The sequence below is a fragment of the Peromyscus maniculatus genome, chromosome 19, assembly GCF_049852395.1.
Source record: "Peromyscus maniculatus bairdii isolate BWxNUB_F1_BW_parent chromosome 19, HU_Pman_BW_mat_3.1, whole genome shotgun sequence".
In the NCBI taxonomy this organism is placed as follows: Eukaryota; Metazoa; Chordata; class Mammalia; order Rodentia; family Cricetidae; genus Peromyscus; species Peromyscus maniculatus.
Genome location: NC_134870.1, coordinates 80,103,462 through 80,117,984, shown reverse-complemented (window position 1 = coordinate 80,117,984; position 14,523 = coordinate 80,103,462). Strand labels below are relative to the sequence as shown.

General features: G+C 40.2%; 1 protein-coding gene across 4 annotated transcripts in view; it reads left to right on the top strand.

The window, feature by feature from the left end:
- The window catches only part of Socs6 (suppressor of cytokine signaling 6), a 28,969-nt gene that overhangs the window by 1,139 nt on the left and 13,307 nt on the right, over positions 1-14,523 (top strand). The window contains exons 2-3 of one of the 4 annotated variants that reach the window (XM_076555663.1): positions 4,868-4,992; positions 13,765-13,834. The gene's annotated coding sequence lies outside the window, so the exon portion shown is untranslated. Of the gene's footprint in view, positions 1-4,867; positions 4,993-5,069; positions 5,150-13,764; positions 13,835-14,523 lie in introns of those variants that run through there. The other 3 variants (XM_076555664.1, XM_076555662.1, XM_076555665.1) reach the window with 3 other exon arrangements.

The following is a 14,523-nucleotide window of genomic DNA, read 5'->3' as shown; positions in this document are numbered from 1 at the left end:
GGAGGCAGTGAAAACCACGAGTGGTGTTGCTTACAGGCTTCGCGGATGAAATTCAGGAGAGGTAGTGTATAATCTGTGGCTTTCTCCTGCACCGATTTCTCCTCAGTGCTGCGTGTAGGGCTGTGGGAAGGAAGAAGGTGTAGGGTCCTCCGTCCCTGCCCCAGGAAAGTAGGTCACCTTAACCATTCTCCTGAACCCGTATTTATTTGAGGGCATGACTTCTGGACAGTGGGCCTCGTCAGGGATGTAGGAGAGTTTATTATCCAGGGCTGGACCGGGTCAGGATGTGCCAAGTTATTTACCTGAACCTCTATAGTTTTTCTAGGACTCCATTTAGCATCTCTTTAAAGACACTGCTTGTTCGCTTTTATCTTTTAAGACATCCTCTGAATTGGTCCCTGGCCCTGTTCCTTTCCCTTCTGACCATGGAACTAAAACACTGTCTCCCTCAGGGAGTCCTCTGAGTGCCCCCCCTGCTAGGACACCTGCAGGGAGTGGCCAGGCAGGGATTTGGGTGCCAGCCGAAGCAGCACAGGGTGTGGTGTGGAAAAGTGCTGCTGTACCAACAGGATTCCAAGACATTTACCTTCCCATGCCCTTCTCCAGTCTTGCTGTGGAATGGAGAAGCCGTTGTTTTTAAGAGCTGTCTTTTCAGAGAATAGAAGCCAAGCGCCTTCGTGACCTTCTTGTGTAACTTCATCCTTAGAGAAAACCTGCTATTTTTTTCACTGTGAACAGTTTTAGGAAACTTTGTGTTAGCAAGAGAATCTCTCATTTTGCTTACAGAGGTAATTGCGTGATTTTATTTAGAAGTCCTGAGGTACATGGAAAGGAGACAAAGGCTTTATGCCCATTTCTGAGTTCTTGGTGGTCACTGGCACTCTCAAGAAAATGTGTTCACCAGAAACAGGATGATACACACATGTGTACGGCACTGGAGAATGAGACTTCTCTTCTGACCTCTTGCAGTCGTAAAGGTGGCACTGATATCTGGTACCTCTGTACTTTTGTAAGATTATCATTTTCATGAGGAATCAGAGTGTGGCTGTCTTAAACTGGCTGTCTTGTTGATATCTGAATGACCATATTTAAGATTTTCCTTTTCATACTGCACACAGAATGACATGTGTTAGGGTGTTCATTTGCTAGCATTGTGACCTTGAACAGACTTTGGATCTCTTGAGTCTTATCCTCAAGTGGATCTAAATCTATCTCACAGTTATATTAAGTATATATTTTATTTGAAGTAAACTCAAACTCTTAATTGGGCTACAGGATTTCTGCGTAGGTTTTCACCTTGTCTTATACCATAGTCATAGCCCGGCCCTTCCATTCCTCAACATTCCATGCTGCTTTCCAACACCCAGCCTTGATACACTGGTTCCGTTAACTCTCAGTGTTACAGAACATGGAAGGTAAATGTGCACCAGTGGCTACTTGTGTGGGAGGTTTAGTCTTAGGCCTTGTAGCCAGTGTCCACCTCAGAGAACCTTCCTAAGTACCTTGGAGTAACAAATTGGCATGTGTCCTTCAGACATGCTGTCTAATTGTTCTCTTCTTTCTGCTCTGTTCTCATACAGGTTCATAGGGTAGTATGCCTGTGATGGCTACTTTCCCCTTTGTGTTCTTAACATATCCTGTGGAACGTGCACACTGAGCAGGGACCTAGTGTGCAGAAAGTATATGTAGTACTCACCACACGAAAGAAGGAAGCTCGGTGTGTAGATATTAGGTAGCCTTTGATATTGTGTGCTGTTTGTCTTTGTCCCAGCTGATCTGCTCAAGTGAATACATCATGACAGTATCCATATGACCCAAACAGCCCTTCACAGAGAACTGTTTCCCTGTGGAGCCATAATATGTGTGAGTTTCTCATGAACCAAACTGGCTTAGGGCACAGATGGACAGATCTGGCTCACTTTCATAAGGGTGGTTATTTGTCAGTGTGGAAAGTAACTATTCTGTAGCATATTTCCTCATTGTTCCTTTACATAGCTTAGTGAAGTCAGGCCTTAGTTATCTGGAACCTCTTGGCAGCCGCAGTTTTCAACAGAGAATCAAGCAAGAAAGAAAAACCAATTTGTAATTAGACATGCCAGACATTTAGAAGATTGATTGCAGCAGTCTTTCATTGGAGTACAAATCGAGATTGAACTTTAACACTTTGATTTTATAGAATAGCTTTTTTAAAAGTTTTGTTTTATTTGTAAAGCAGTAGTTTCTGAGGTGAGATGAAAAATTGAGAGTGCATGTGACTAGGTTGATGTTTAGAATATAGCAAATGATGATAGTAATAATTAGTTTAAAATGTGCTTGGGTTGGTCAACAGGAATATGCTGAGGAACCAGCAATGTCTCTGTATGATGCAGACATTCTTCTTAAAGAAGCCAATATGAGAAAAGGGTGTAAGACAGTAGCAAGAGAAATGGGCATGAGAGGGGAAAGCAACTTGGCATCTGCATGGATAACTGGTAGTGTACAAGCTGCTGTATGTGTGGCAGGGGTGCACAGGTCACAGCATGGGTGCCAGTGGAGCTTGACTGTTGGCTTAATACTCTTAGATGGTGTGAAGTTCCTTGATGTGTATGAGGCTGTCTTCCTCTTTATAGCCACCACACTAAAGTATTGTCTTAAAATTATTGAAAAGGTTTTGAAGACTGATTATCCCATTTTCCCATAGCCAACTCTTGGACATTAGAGAAGAAAAGAAAGAAATGATGGAATATAAGATGTCTGAAGACCTTAGTGGCAGTGTGAACTTGTGTTTAAACTACCTCCTTACAAAGGCATAGGATTGCATGGCTCCTATTAGATAAAAGATTTTTACCAAAACTTAAGTCATTTAGTTTTGATCTTTATAATTACACAGGCTAGGTTGGTTTACTAAGTGCTTCAGAGAGCCATTCTTTGCTGTAGACATTATCCTGCCCATAGTGTCAGAAGTGTCAAATGGTTGAAGCAACTGTGTTAACACATGAGGTTAAGATAAGTTCTCATTGGTGATGTACTACTTTGCATGTGTGTTACTTTCCTTGTGCAAATTTTGCTTTGATATTTATAGTACATCATTCCAAAAGTTTAGCTTTGGGTTTTTTGTTTGTTTTGCCCCCCCCCCCCCCACCACCACAAGGTTTCTCTGTGTAACCTGTCCTGGAACTCACTCTGTAGACCAGACTGTCCTCGAACTCACAGAGATCTACTTGCCTCTGCCTCCTGAATGCTGGGATTAAAAGCATGTGTTACACCCAGCAAGCTCTGTTTTCAATTGAAATATTACCTTCTTCAATGAGTAATTGTCTGTTGCCATCCCTTTTAATGAAAAACAAAAACAAAAAACAGCTCCCGTATTTAGGGAATAATGTTACTAAATATCACAGACTGGTGGAATATATAAATAAGTAGGAAGTGTCTTGATTTTTGTGTTTTTATACATCTGTAAAATTGTAATTTCAGGCTAGAAGGAATTCAACAGATTATGATCAGACTTCATTCTTTTACAGATGATTGAATAAATAAGTAAATAAATTCAGACCAATGTTTATGCAGTTAGCCTATTTGTATATCAGTTCTCTATAGGATTTCAACATGGCATCTCATGCACATAACTCTTCTTGATATTGATACAAGTGGTTTAATTTAACCCTGGAAGTTGGGCATTTGTACTTCTGTCATCATGGACAATCGCCTGGGTTTGGCTAGGGGAGATATAGAAGCAGGGACAGAAAGAGCCCATGCATCAGTCTGGAAGTTGTTTGGCCAGGGGAATCCCTTGTTCTCTTTGAGTTGCTGGAACTCACACCTGTAGAAACTTCTTAGAAAGGGAGGAAGCAGTACCTGTCTGGTTTTGTCTTGTGTGTCAGAAAATGCTTACTCCTAAGTATTTGGTTTATAGTCTGGCTATGTATAGAATTTTAGGTACAGTTTACTCAGAAATAGGTTATGTGGCACTCATGGATTAACCCTAAAATCTCAGTGTGTTATGAAGAGTGACAGTTGGCTTTTTGCTTTCCTAGTTTTTGGAGGCATGGGATCCTTGTGACTTCTTTTGGGTCTGTCTGTTCTTCTTCAGTTGCTGTCCTATGACTCCAGGCAAGTGGAGAGGATAACAGGTTGATTCACTGTTAATCCACTACCCAGAATCCACCCTGTAGTCTTGCAAGAATGCCAGGGAATGTGGACGATTCAAGGAGAGCCACTGAACTATTGTGGCGATGGCCTTGGAGGTTTGAAAGCAATGCCATTGTCTCCGGCCTTCACTGTTACCTTGGGGCAGCTACCGCTTGTTTATAGTAGCTGTGTGTCTTCAGAAGTCTTTTGTTGTTTTTGTATTATCTAGTAAATACTAAAGCTTCTCAGTGGTATGTCTCGTCCTTATTCTTTTATTCATAGAATGTAATATTCCATTGATTTTTAAACTTAAAAGACTTTAAACTTTCCTTTGTAATTCCTTCCCCTAGTTTTTATGATTTTTTTTACTTCTCTGAAGCTCTTTGTTGGCTACAGGAAGTCCCGGATTGATTGATTTATTAGTTATTTTCTCAGTTTTTCATGTCAATCTTTTGGGGGCGTTTTTTGTTGTTATATATAAATGTTTCACAATTAATTTTGGCTTTATTGCCCTCCTGCACCTCTTTAAAAAAACAACCTTGGACTTGTTTCAAATTTGTGATCTTTTCTCAGGCCTATTTCTTCTTTCTTCCCTTCTACGACTGAATTTACTTACTTATTTTTTTCAGTGCTGGATCTGGAAAGCAGGAATTGGCACATACTCGGCAGGTGTACTATCACTGAGCTGGGTGCTGCAGCTCAGGCTTGTCTCTACCAGTTCACATTGTTCTCATGGGTCATACTTTTCTTTTGCTTTCAGGTTTTCATTGTGTATGGGGGAATGGTAGTATGCTCATCAGATTTTTGTCAACTGGACACAAGCTACAGTTATTTGGCAAGAGGAACTCGAAATTGAGAAAATGCCTCCATAAGGTTTGCCTGTAGGTAAGTCTGTAGTACAGTTTCTTGATTAATGATTGATGTGGGAGGGCCCAGCTCTTTGGGAACAGTGACAGCTCTGGGCAGGTGGTCCTGGTTGATACAGTTATTTGGGAAGAGGAACTCTAAATTGAGAAAATGCCTTCATAAGGTTTGCCTGTAGGTAAGTCTGTAGTACAGTTTCTTGATTAATGACTGATGTGGGAGGGCCCAGCTCTTTGGGAACAGTGACACCTCTGGGCAGGTGGTCCTGGTTGATAAAGAAGGCTGAACAAACCATAAGGAGCACTGGTAAGCAGTGTTTCTTCATGGCTTCTGTTCCAGTTTTTCCAGGTTCCTGCCTTGAGTTCCAACCCTGATTTCCCTCTGTAATGGACTGTGATCAGAATGTGTAAGCCAGATAAACCTTTTCCTTCCCAAATTGCTTTTGATCATGGTATTTTATCATAGCAATAGAAACTCCAGCCAAGAAGGTAGCAGTTAACATGTATGCTCATTTTTGTTGGCGGTGGAGATTTTTGTTGCCGCTTGTTTTTTGAAATAGTTTTGCTATCTTGCCAAGACTGGAACTCACTGTGGTCTAGGCTGGCTTCAAACCCTCATTCTTGTGCCTCAACCTCTCAAGTGATAGGATTATAGGCCTGTATCACATACTCTGCTCAAAAACTATATGGTTAATAAATCAGGACCTCACATAAAACTAGCAGCTAGCTGGTGTAACATGAATCTTAAAAGGTCTTTTTAATAAAAACAAAACCAGGAGCCAGATATTGGGGTGAACACTGAAAGATCAGAGAAACAGAACCAGCCACAGCTAACCTCACATCGCCAATTCCTCAGCTGATCTCATTTCCTCAAACTGGAAGCCTCTCAGTCCTCATCTGAATGGATCTCAGCTGAACTGTTGCTCCAAAGCCTGAAAGCTTAACAGAGGCTCTAGTTCCTGGTTCTCACGACTTATATACCTTTCTGCTTCCTGTCACCACTTCCTGGGATTAAAGGCGTGAGTCACCATGCCTGGTTGTTTCCAGTGTGGCTTTGAATTCACAGAGATCCAGAGGGATCTCTGCCTCCAGAATGCTAGGATTAAAGGTGTGAGTGCCACCATTTTCTGGTCTCTATGTCTGTCTAGTCATTGTTCTGTTCTCTGACCCCAGATAAGTTTATTCGGGTACACAGTGTTTTGGGGAACACAATACCACCACAAGCTGGCTTGCCCCCCACCCCTCCTTTTTCCCCCTTGTGTTAGAGCTCAAACCCAGGCCTTGGTTATCCATGTTAGGCAAGCAAGCACTTTACCACATTCTGCATCTCCTGCCCAAAGCCTGTTAAGCTGCACTGGGCAACATGAGTAGTTTAAGTTGTATTGTTTTGGAGAGGCCAGTCGGTGGACATGTGGAGATAGATGACAACTTACAGGAATTGGTTCTCTCCTTTCACTGGTTAGGTTCTGGGGACTGAAACTCAGGCCATCAGGCTTGGCAATGTCAGCATCTTTTACTTGTTAAGCCAACTCACTAGCCCAAGTTGGATCATTTATTTAGTAAGTAGATGCCGGGCATGGTGGTGCACGCCTTTAATTCTAGCACTTGGAAGACAGATGCAGAGGCAGGTAGATCTCTGAGTTCGAGGCCAGCCTGGTTTACAGAGCAAGTTCCAGGACAGCCAGGGCTACCAGAGAAACCCTGTTTCTAAAAACCAAAACAAACAAACAGACAAAAAGGTAGAAGGAGACCTCATCTTTGGGAATTCTCAGTAATTGATTATTTTAGATAATTTGTTTACAAAGCAAGCAATCTTTTTATGAGATTGTTAAATTTTTTTGCTTAGTAGGGTTGCATTGTTTAAATGATTATTATTACTCTCTGAGATCCTCTGAGCTCTAATGATTAATGGATAAAATTTAATAGTAAATCTTCTGTTATTCTAAAATCTCAATTTAAGTGTAATTTAGAAAATGCAGGGTTTTTTTTTTACATAAAGCTCATAACTTATGGCAGAGATAATAAGAATTATGTGTTCTATACGGAAAAACATTTGAAAGATGAACAAATTTCTTTTTAGATTGTAGTTTCTGTATGATCTATAGACTTCAGCAATTTCTTTCTTTTTAGTCATTATTTGTATGTCTGTGTTGTCTTTCAGAATCTGAGTTAAGTGCCAGGGAGTAGTGGCAGTGGTGGTGATTGCCTTTAATCCCAGCACTTGGGAGGCAGAGGCAGGCAGATGTCTGAGAGTTCATGGCCAGCCTGGGCTACAGAGCTAGTTCTAGGACAGCCAAGGCTACACAAAGAAACCCTGTCTTGGAGGGAAAAAAAAGGAATCTGAGTTAAACTTTTTGACTATAATGGTTTGGTATATTGAAGAGATTTTTATTTATGAGCAAATTACATCTCTAGAGAAAATGCAAATTCTTGAACAAATCACATAGTAGCATTATTTTGCTGTACTACCTCTGCTCCAGAATAAAAACAAGCTGGCAAAATACAGATCTTTGGATTTTTATGTAATTGTTCAGTTTGTCCAGAATTCTTAAGGAACTTTATCTACTTGGCAGCTTCATCAGAAAAGTCACACTGATTTTGTGGGCAGTGAAAATGGTGAGCATTTTGGAGAATGTAAAATATTTCAGCTAACACCATTCTGTTGACATTTATTAAAATGTTAGTTGATTTTAATTTTCAACTGTCAGTTTTATGTATCAGTAAATTCTATTAAACAGTTACATTTTTAACAGGGGACAGGGTTTATGACATTACATAACTTATCACTGAGTATTACAATAGATCTTTTCAAATAGTCAGCTGTAATTGTGCCTTAGTCAATAAAATGGGTATATGGGGATCGTTAGGATTTTGATAGTAAGTTGGGTAGCATGCTCATGATTTCCTTTATCAGTGTTACCCAGGTGCCACTGGTTTATTATTGAGGAAACAGTTTGTTGAAATGTCTGTTAGTTGTTTTATCTGGCCCAGGTATGTAGGTGTGTTAGTTACTATGTATTTTTAGTACAGTTATCAATTTCCAACATGAAAACTGGTGTTTTCCATTGTGACACTGTCCAGAGTAGCACAGCCCCCACGGGTAGGAGCTTAGTCCACAGACTTTCCCCATTCAGATGCCAGCTTGACATCCTGGCCGGCTCTGCCGTGTTGCTGACTGGCCATTAAGTCAGAGGTTCCTAGTGAGGACCTCTTCTGATTAGTTAATTTGTAGAACTCAGTAAAAGACTTAGTTGACTGATTTATTATAAGGATTACATGCCAGGAACAGCTGGGGAGAAAGGCTGCATGGGATGAGGTGTTGTGTGTGAGTTGCAGCTCCTATGCCCTCTTGACATGCCCTACTCTCCAAATACTTATTGTGTCCAGAAGTTGGTGATCCCGTTAAAGAGTGTGTATAGTGTCCAATCAGTCTCTTAACTCATCCCTTCCCTCTATGATGTCGGGGTGGGGCTAAAAGTTCCCACTCTGTAATCTAAGTCACTTGATTGGTTTAAACTCTGGTGTGCTTGAAAGTCACCTGCCATATCTAGGAAGATACTTTAATCATTCAGGAAATTGTAAGGTTTACCATAGCCTTCATCTTTAAAGCATGCAGAGAGACTTGTATGTTTAACTTGCAGAGCAAGTTTTACATGCACTTTTCTTTTTTTTTTTTTTTTTTTTTTTTTTGGTTTTTTCGAGACAGGGTTTCTCTTGTGTAGCTTTGTGCCTTTCCTGGAACTCACTTGGTAGCCCAGGCTGGCCTCGAACTCACAGAGATCTGCCTGGCTCTGCCTCCCGAGTGCTGGGATTAAAGGCGTGCGCCACCACCGCCCGGCTTTACATGCACTTTTCTAAGAATCTTTTATTATAACCCCATTTACTACATTCCTGCTACATTCAACAGGAAATAAATGTTCACTTACAAAAAAGTTAATGCAGCTAGCCTTTAAAAATTAATGACATGAGTGTTCATTTTTCCTTAATTACTTTATTCATTAACAGGTTGCACTTAAAAAAGTAGTAGATATCTCATGTGTTTAACCCCAGAACTCGTAGGTAGAATCAAGTAGATCCCTATGCCTTTGAGGGCAGCCTGGTGTACATACTGAGTTCCAGACCACCAGGCTACAAAGTGAGGTACAGTCTCCAAAAAGAAAAGTGGTACACAATCTACCAACTCAGTGTTGTCTTTTGGTATATACAGACATTTAAATCTATTATGCCCATTTTACACCTGTGTTGGCACTTGCTAATTCAAACCACGTATAGTATCATAGGAAATATTTGGTCTTTGTCTCAAGTTCCATTCAGAAGAGGCTGGAGCAAAACCAGCAAGGGAGTCTAAAAGTGAGGTGCCCTTGTAGCAAAGGCACAAATGTATTGACAAGTTTCAGTAGCATCTTGGGTAAGGACTGAGCAGTTAGCCCTGGGCTGCATGTGCTGTGATGGAGATGGCTGTGGCTGGTTAAGAGACTGTGGAAAGTAGGAATTATTGCTGCTGATTTTACAAAGGTCTCTGGTGACCACTGCTGTGAGGGGAACTGTTCTAGGGAACATGGCTTGCAGAAAGTGGGATATTTATATGAGAAATAACATTTTTAGTAATGATCCAACAAAGGGGAAAATTGTTAGATGAGGTTGCTGTAGTGCCTTTAGAAAGGAGCTGAGGAGTCGCTGTGTAGCAGATACTGCTAAGTGGATTGACACATGGTAAAAATCTACCATTTCCTCTTTTCCTTCAGTTTTGGGTGCTGAGCTTTAAACATAGGACCTCATGCTTGTTGGGGAGGCTCTCCACAGCTGAGCTTTATCCCTAGCCATGAAGTTTCCTCTTGATGACTTATTTTCTCTGGAATTAGAGCCGGGCCATCAGCTGAGATTGAAGATGGAGTCTTTAAACGTGAGGAAAGATGTGGGTGGAGTGGTTAGCAACAAAAGAGAATGAACCAAAAAAAAGTTGATTTCTAGGTAGCATTAAGAATTAACTTCAGCTGTCGATCCAAAGTTTGTGAGATCCTTTGAGCTTGGTTCAGTTGTCTCTGTAGATTTCCCCATCATGATCCTGACCCCCCTTCCGCTTGCTCCTATAATCCCTTGTCTCTCTCTTCGACTCCCGGAGCTCCGCCTGGTGCTTGGTTGTGGATCTCTGCATCTGCTTCCATCACATACTGGATGAAGGTTCTGTGATGACACTTAGGGTGTTTACCAATCTGATTACCAGGGTAGGCCAGTTCAGTCACGCTCATTGCTGTGGCTAGTAGTTTAATCTGGGGTCATCCTGGTGGATTCCTGGTAGAACCTGCGTGGGACTGGACTGGACCCTCTGCATACTGGAGAGTTGTGTAGCTGGATCTGTGTGAGGAGCCTCTGGCAGTGTGATCAGGGTCTATCCCTCATGCATGAGCCAGCTTTCTGGATCTTATCACCTATGGTCAGACACCTTGCTCACTTGATGCAGTGGGGAGGGGCTTGATCCTGCCTCAACTGAATATACCAGGCTTAGCTGTCCCTTCATGGGAGAACTTAGCCTGTTGGAGGAGCGAATGAGGGATGGGGGGTGGAGCGAGAGGAGGGATGAGGGGGAGATCTGTAATTGGTATGTAAAATGAATAAAAAAAATTTTTAATTTTAATTCAACAAGAAATAAAAAAAATTAACCTCAGATCTATGGCCCTGAGAACTAAAGGAGACCAATCTGAACGCCTTAAAGGAGACCAATCGGAATGCCTGTTTTTCGGGCCATTTTCAGCTATGCAGGTGTGGCCTAGGCAAAGACATAACTGCTGCTCTAGTGTAAGAGTGGAGGGAGGAAGCTGAGTGGGTGTCTGCAAGGGAGTGATTACAGTGGTTAGCCGTGGACCGCAAATTGAGTAGGGAGATGTGCTATTGAAAATAGGCTTGTCATTTAAATTTTGAATATGTAAGGCTAGTAGACCATGACTCTGTGTGTGTGTGTGTGTGTGTGTGTGTGTGTGTGTGTGTGTGTGTGAAATCTTATTTTTGTTTTTTGTTTCTTTTTTTTCTTTGTTTTTTTTTTAAAAGATTTATTTATTTATTCATGAATTCTATGTAAATGACTGCTCTGTCTTCATACACACCAGAAGAAGGAATCTGATCCCATTACAGATGGTTGTGAGCCACCATGTGGTTGCTGGGAATTGAACTCAGGACCTCTGGAACAGCAGTCCAGTACTCTTAACTGCTGAGCCACCTCTTCAGACTGTGTGTAAAATCTTGTATATATCAGTATAAAAATTTCATGTCTGATTCACAAAATGTTCTTTTCCATAGATAAAAAAGAGGAGGACATATTGAAGTTTTACTAAGGCAAAAATAATAGTCTCATCCATTGACTTACTTTTTGTTTATGAATTTGTTTGTTTGTGAAATAACTTGACTCCCCAAAGGAAGCTTTCTGCTTTGCTTGAAACTGGTGGATTTACTTGGCCATTCCCACGTAAAATCAATTTTCAGAAAAACAAAAGCCTCACAGATTTTACTTGCTTAAAAACACTCCAAGTTCATATTAACTAACATGTCTAAAGAATTCTGCCATCTAACAACAGCTCTTTCTGGTCCACTTTACTCCCTATTCTTTCTACATAATTGAGACCACACTTTACATATAATTTTATTTCCTGTGTTTTGCACTTAACAAATGAACACTACGAGCTCTCCCGTGTTATTTATAGCTGTATAAATACCAATTTCAGAGTTCTCCACGTTCCATTGTGTAGCTGTGCCAGCATTTGTTTCACTGCTTTCATACTGTTGGAAATTAGGATGTTTTTGATTTTTAAAACTCAGTTATTTTTAATCATAATTTAGGGAGCATTGTTATTTCTTAAAATGTAGAAAAAATAGTATTGCCAAGAGAGAGTATGATAATTTTTAAAAGTTGAATATCGCCAAGTTAATTTGCAGAACTGTATTAAGATACTTTTAAGCAATGGCTAATTGGTTAGAAAATTTTTGGCTAATTTGACTTGAAAAATGCTCTTACTGGTTTTTTACTTTGATTCTTATAAGGGTCAATATTTTCTGTGACACCAATTAGTTATCCAAGTGGAAAATTTAATCCCTACTTCATATAAATTAGTATAAGACTAACCAAGAACTTAAATATAAATGGCAAATTTTTTTGGTAGAAAATACAGGAAAAACTGTATTTCAGTGTCAAAAGGATTTCTGGAGGAAAAAAAGGGTCAAATAATAAGAGAGTGCAAAAGAGACAGAGTCAGAGACAAAAAGACAGAAAGACATAATCATTATGTAGCAAGGGAAAATGCAGAGACAAAGCAGAAAACAAGGGAATCTGTGGGACTGATACAGAGAGATTTCTAGGCATCTAGAATGTATCATAAGTTCTTTGTATAATGAAATAGAGCTGTTTAGATGATTCTGAGTGCTCCCTGTTTTTATTAGTTGATCATTGGTGTTAAACAACTTGTTTGTGGGTCATGAGGTAGTTCAGTGGATAACAGTGCTCACTATCAGGGTGATGACCCAAATTCTATAGAAAGAACGCAACTCCTGCAGGTTGTCCGATACAAACACATTACATAAAGCAATCCTGACAGCACAACCCACACACAGACACACAAAAATACAAGAATTCAGTTTGACCATAATGATTTCTACATGTTGTCAAATTTAGTTTGCTGATACTGAGTTAAGGCTTTTTGGATCACTGAGGAATACCCACCTCCAGTTCTCTCAGTGTGTTTGGATTTGGTATCAGGTAGTACTGACTGCCTGGAGTAATTTACAAATTCTTTCTTTCTTTATCATCTGAAAGAATTTGTTAGAGATTTCCTGCTATCTATCTTACTAGTTTCTACTTTGTCATTCAGTGTGTGTGTGTGTGTGTGTGTGTGTGTGTGTGTGTGTGTGTGTGTGTGTGTGTCTCTCCCCGGGTTCAGTTCTATATTATACTTGCTACTCTTCAGAATTGATTTAACAGATTTAAGCTGTATGTTCTCAGGGGTCTTCTGTGTGCCATCCACACTGGCCTCAAATTCAGTTGCTGGGATTACATGAGTGCATTTATAAACTGCTTTTCCAAGCACCACTATATATTTTATATTCTGTTTGAAGTACGTTTTAAACTTATGGTTTCTGGTCTTTAGTCCATGGATTATTTAGAAGTATTTTGTTTAATTTCCTAATACTTGATGGTTTTCCAGATTTATTTCTGTTGTAGGTGTAAAATTTAGTTCTGTTGTGATCAAAGAACATATCCTATATGATGTCAGTCCTTTTAACTTTGTTGAGTCTTGATTTTGTCTATCCTAAGAACAAAAACTTAGAAACAACATTCAAAGCTGTTGTTAGTGTTCAGTTCCCAGGTTGAGCATCTGTCGTCCAGAGTGTTTGAGACAAGAAGTATTTCTTTCTGATTTTGGATTCTTTTCAGAGTTTGAATATTTGATTGTATGTAATGAGATGACCTAGGGAAGAGTCTGCGATTGAACAAATAATTCTTGTGTTTTGTGTTCCCTTAGTGTACATAGCATAAAGGTGTTATTTTTATTTTTCTCAACCTTTCCTTTTGGCTATAATCCATCACACCAGGTTAGGTGTGAAATTGTCAAAATGTTGGATTTCTGTGTGTTTCAAGTTTCAGATTTTTAGTTTAGGGATCTTCAACCTCCTAACCTCTCACCCTTTCTTTTTTTCTCCCCCCTCCCCCCCACCCTTCCGCTTCTTTCATCTGTCTTTCTTCTTCCTTCTCTCCCCCCATTCTTCCATCTCTTCCTCTCTTCTCCTTCCTTTCCCTCCCCCTTCACAGTGGGGATTGAACTCATGCTTTGTCAGGAAACTGTTTACTAGTGAACTGGGAGCCTGCCTTATTGAAATCTGTAAGTATTATTGAATTGTTTATTTCTCCTTTCACATCTTTACTTTATGCACTTTGGGGTTTAATGTTAACCACATATGCATTTATAGTTACTCTATCTTCATGATATATCAACCTTCATTTCATTTTAAGATGTCTGTTCTCTAGTAGTACTATGTTTAAGTCTCTAGTAGTACTTACTCTCTTAAAGCCTGTCTTTTTTCTGATGTTAATTGAGCTATTTTAGCTCTCTTGGTTACTCCCTTGGTATATTCTTTTGTATCCTTTCAAATGATATGCATCATTCGTATTAGAGGAATCTTATAGATAGCATGTCTTAGTTTGTTTTCTGTTTCTGTTGTAAAACACCATGGCCAAAAGCAGCGTGGAGAAGAAAGGGTTTATTTGGCTTACAGATTATGGTTTAGAGTCCATTGAGAGAAGTCAAGATAGGAACTCAAGGCAGGAACCTGGAGGCAGTAACTGAAACAGAAGCAATGTGGGATTGCTCTTATTTACTGGCTTGCTCTCATGGGCCTGCTCTCTGTACAAATCACGACCACTTACTCAGCAGTGGCCCTACCCACAGTACCCACATCAATGTCAATCAAGAAAATGTGCTGAGATGGTCCCTACTTTTAATCCCAGTACTCTGGGAGGCAGAGGCAGAGTTCAAGGCCAGCCTAGTGTGCATAGTGAATTCCAGTGCTA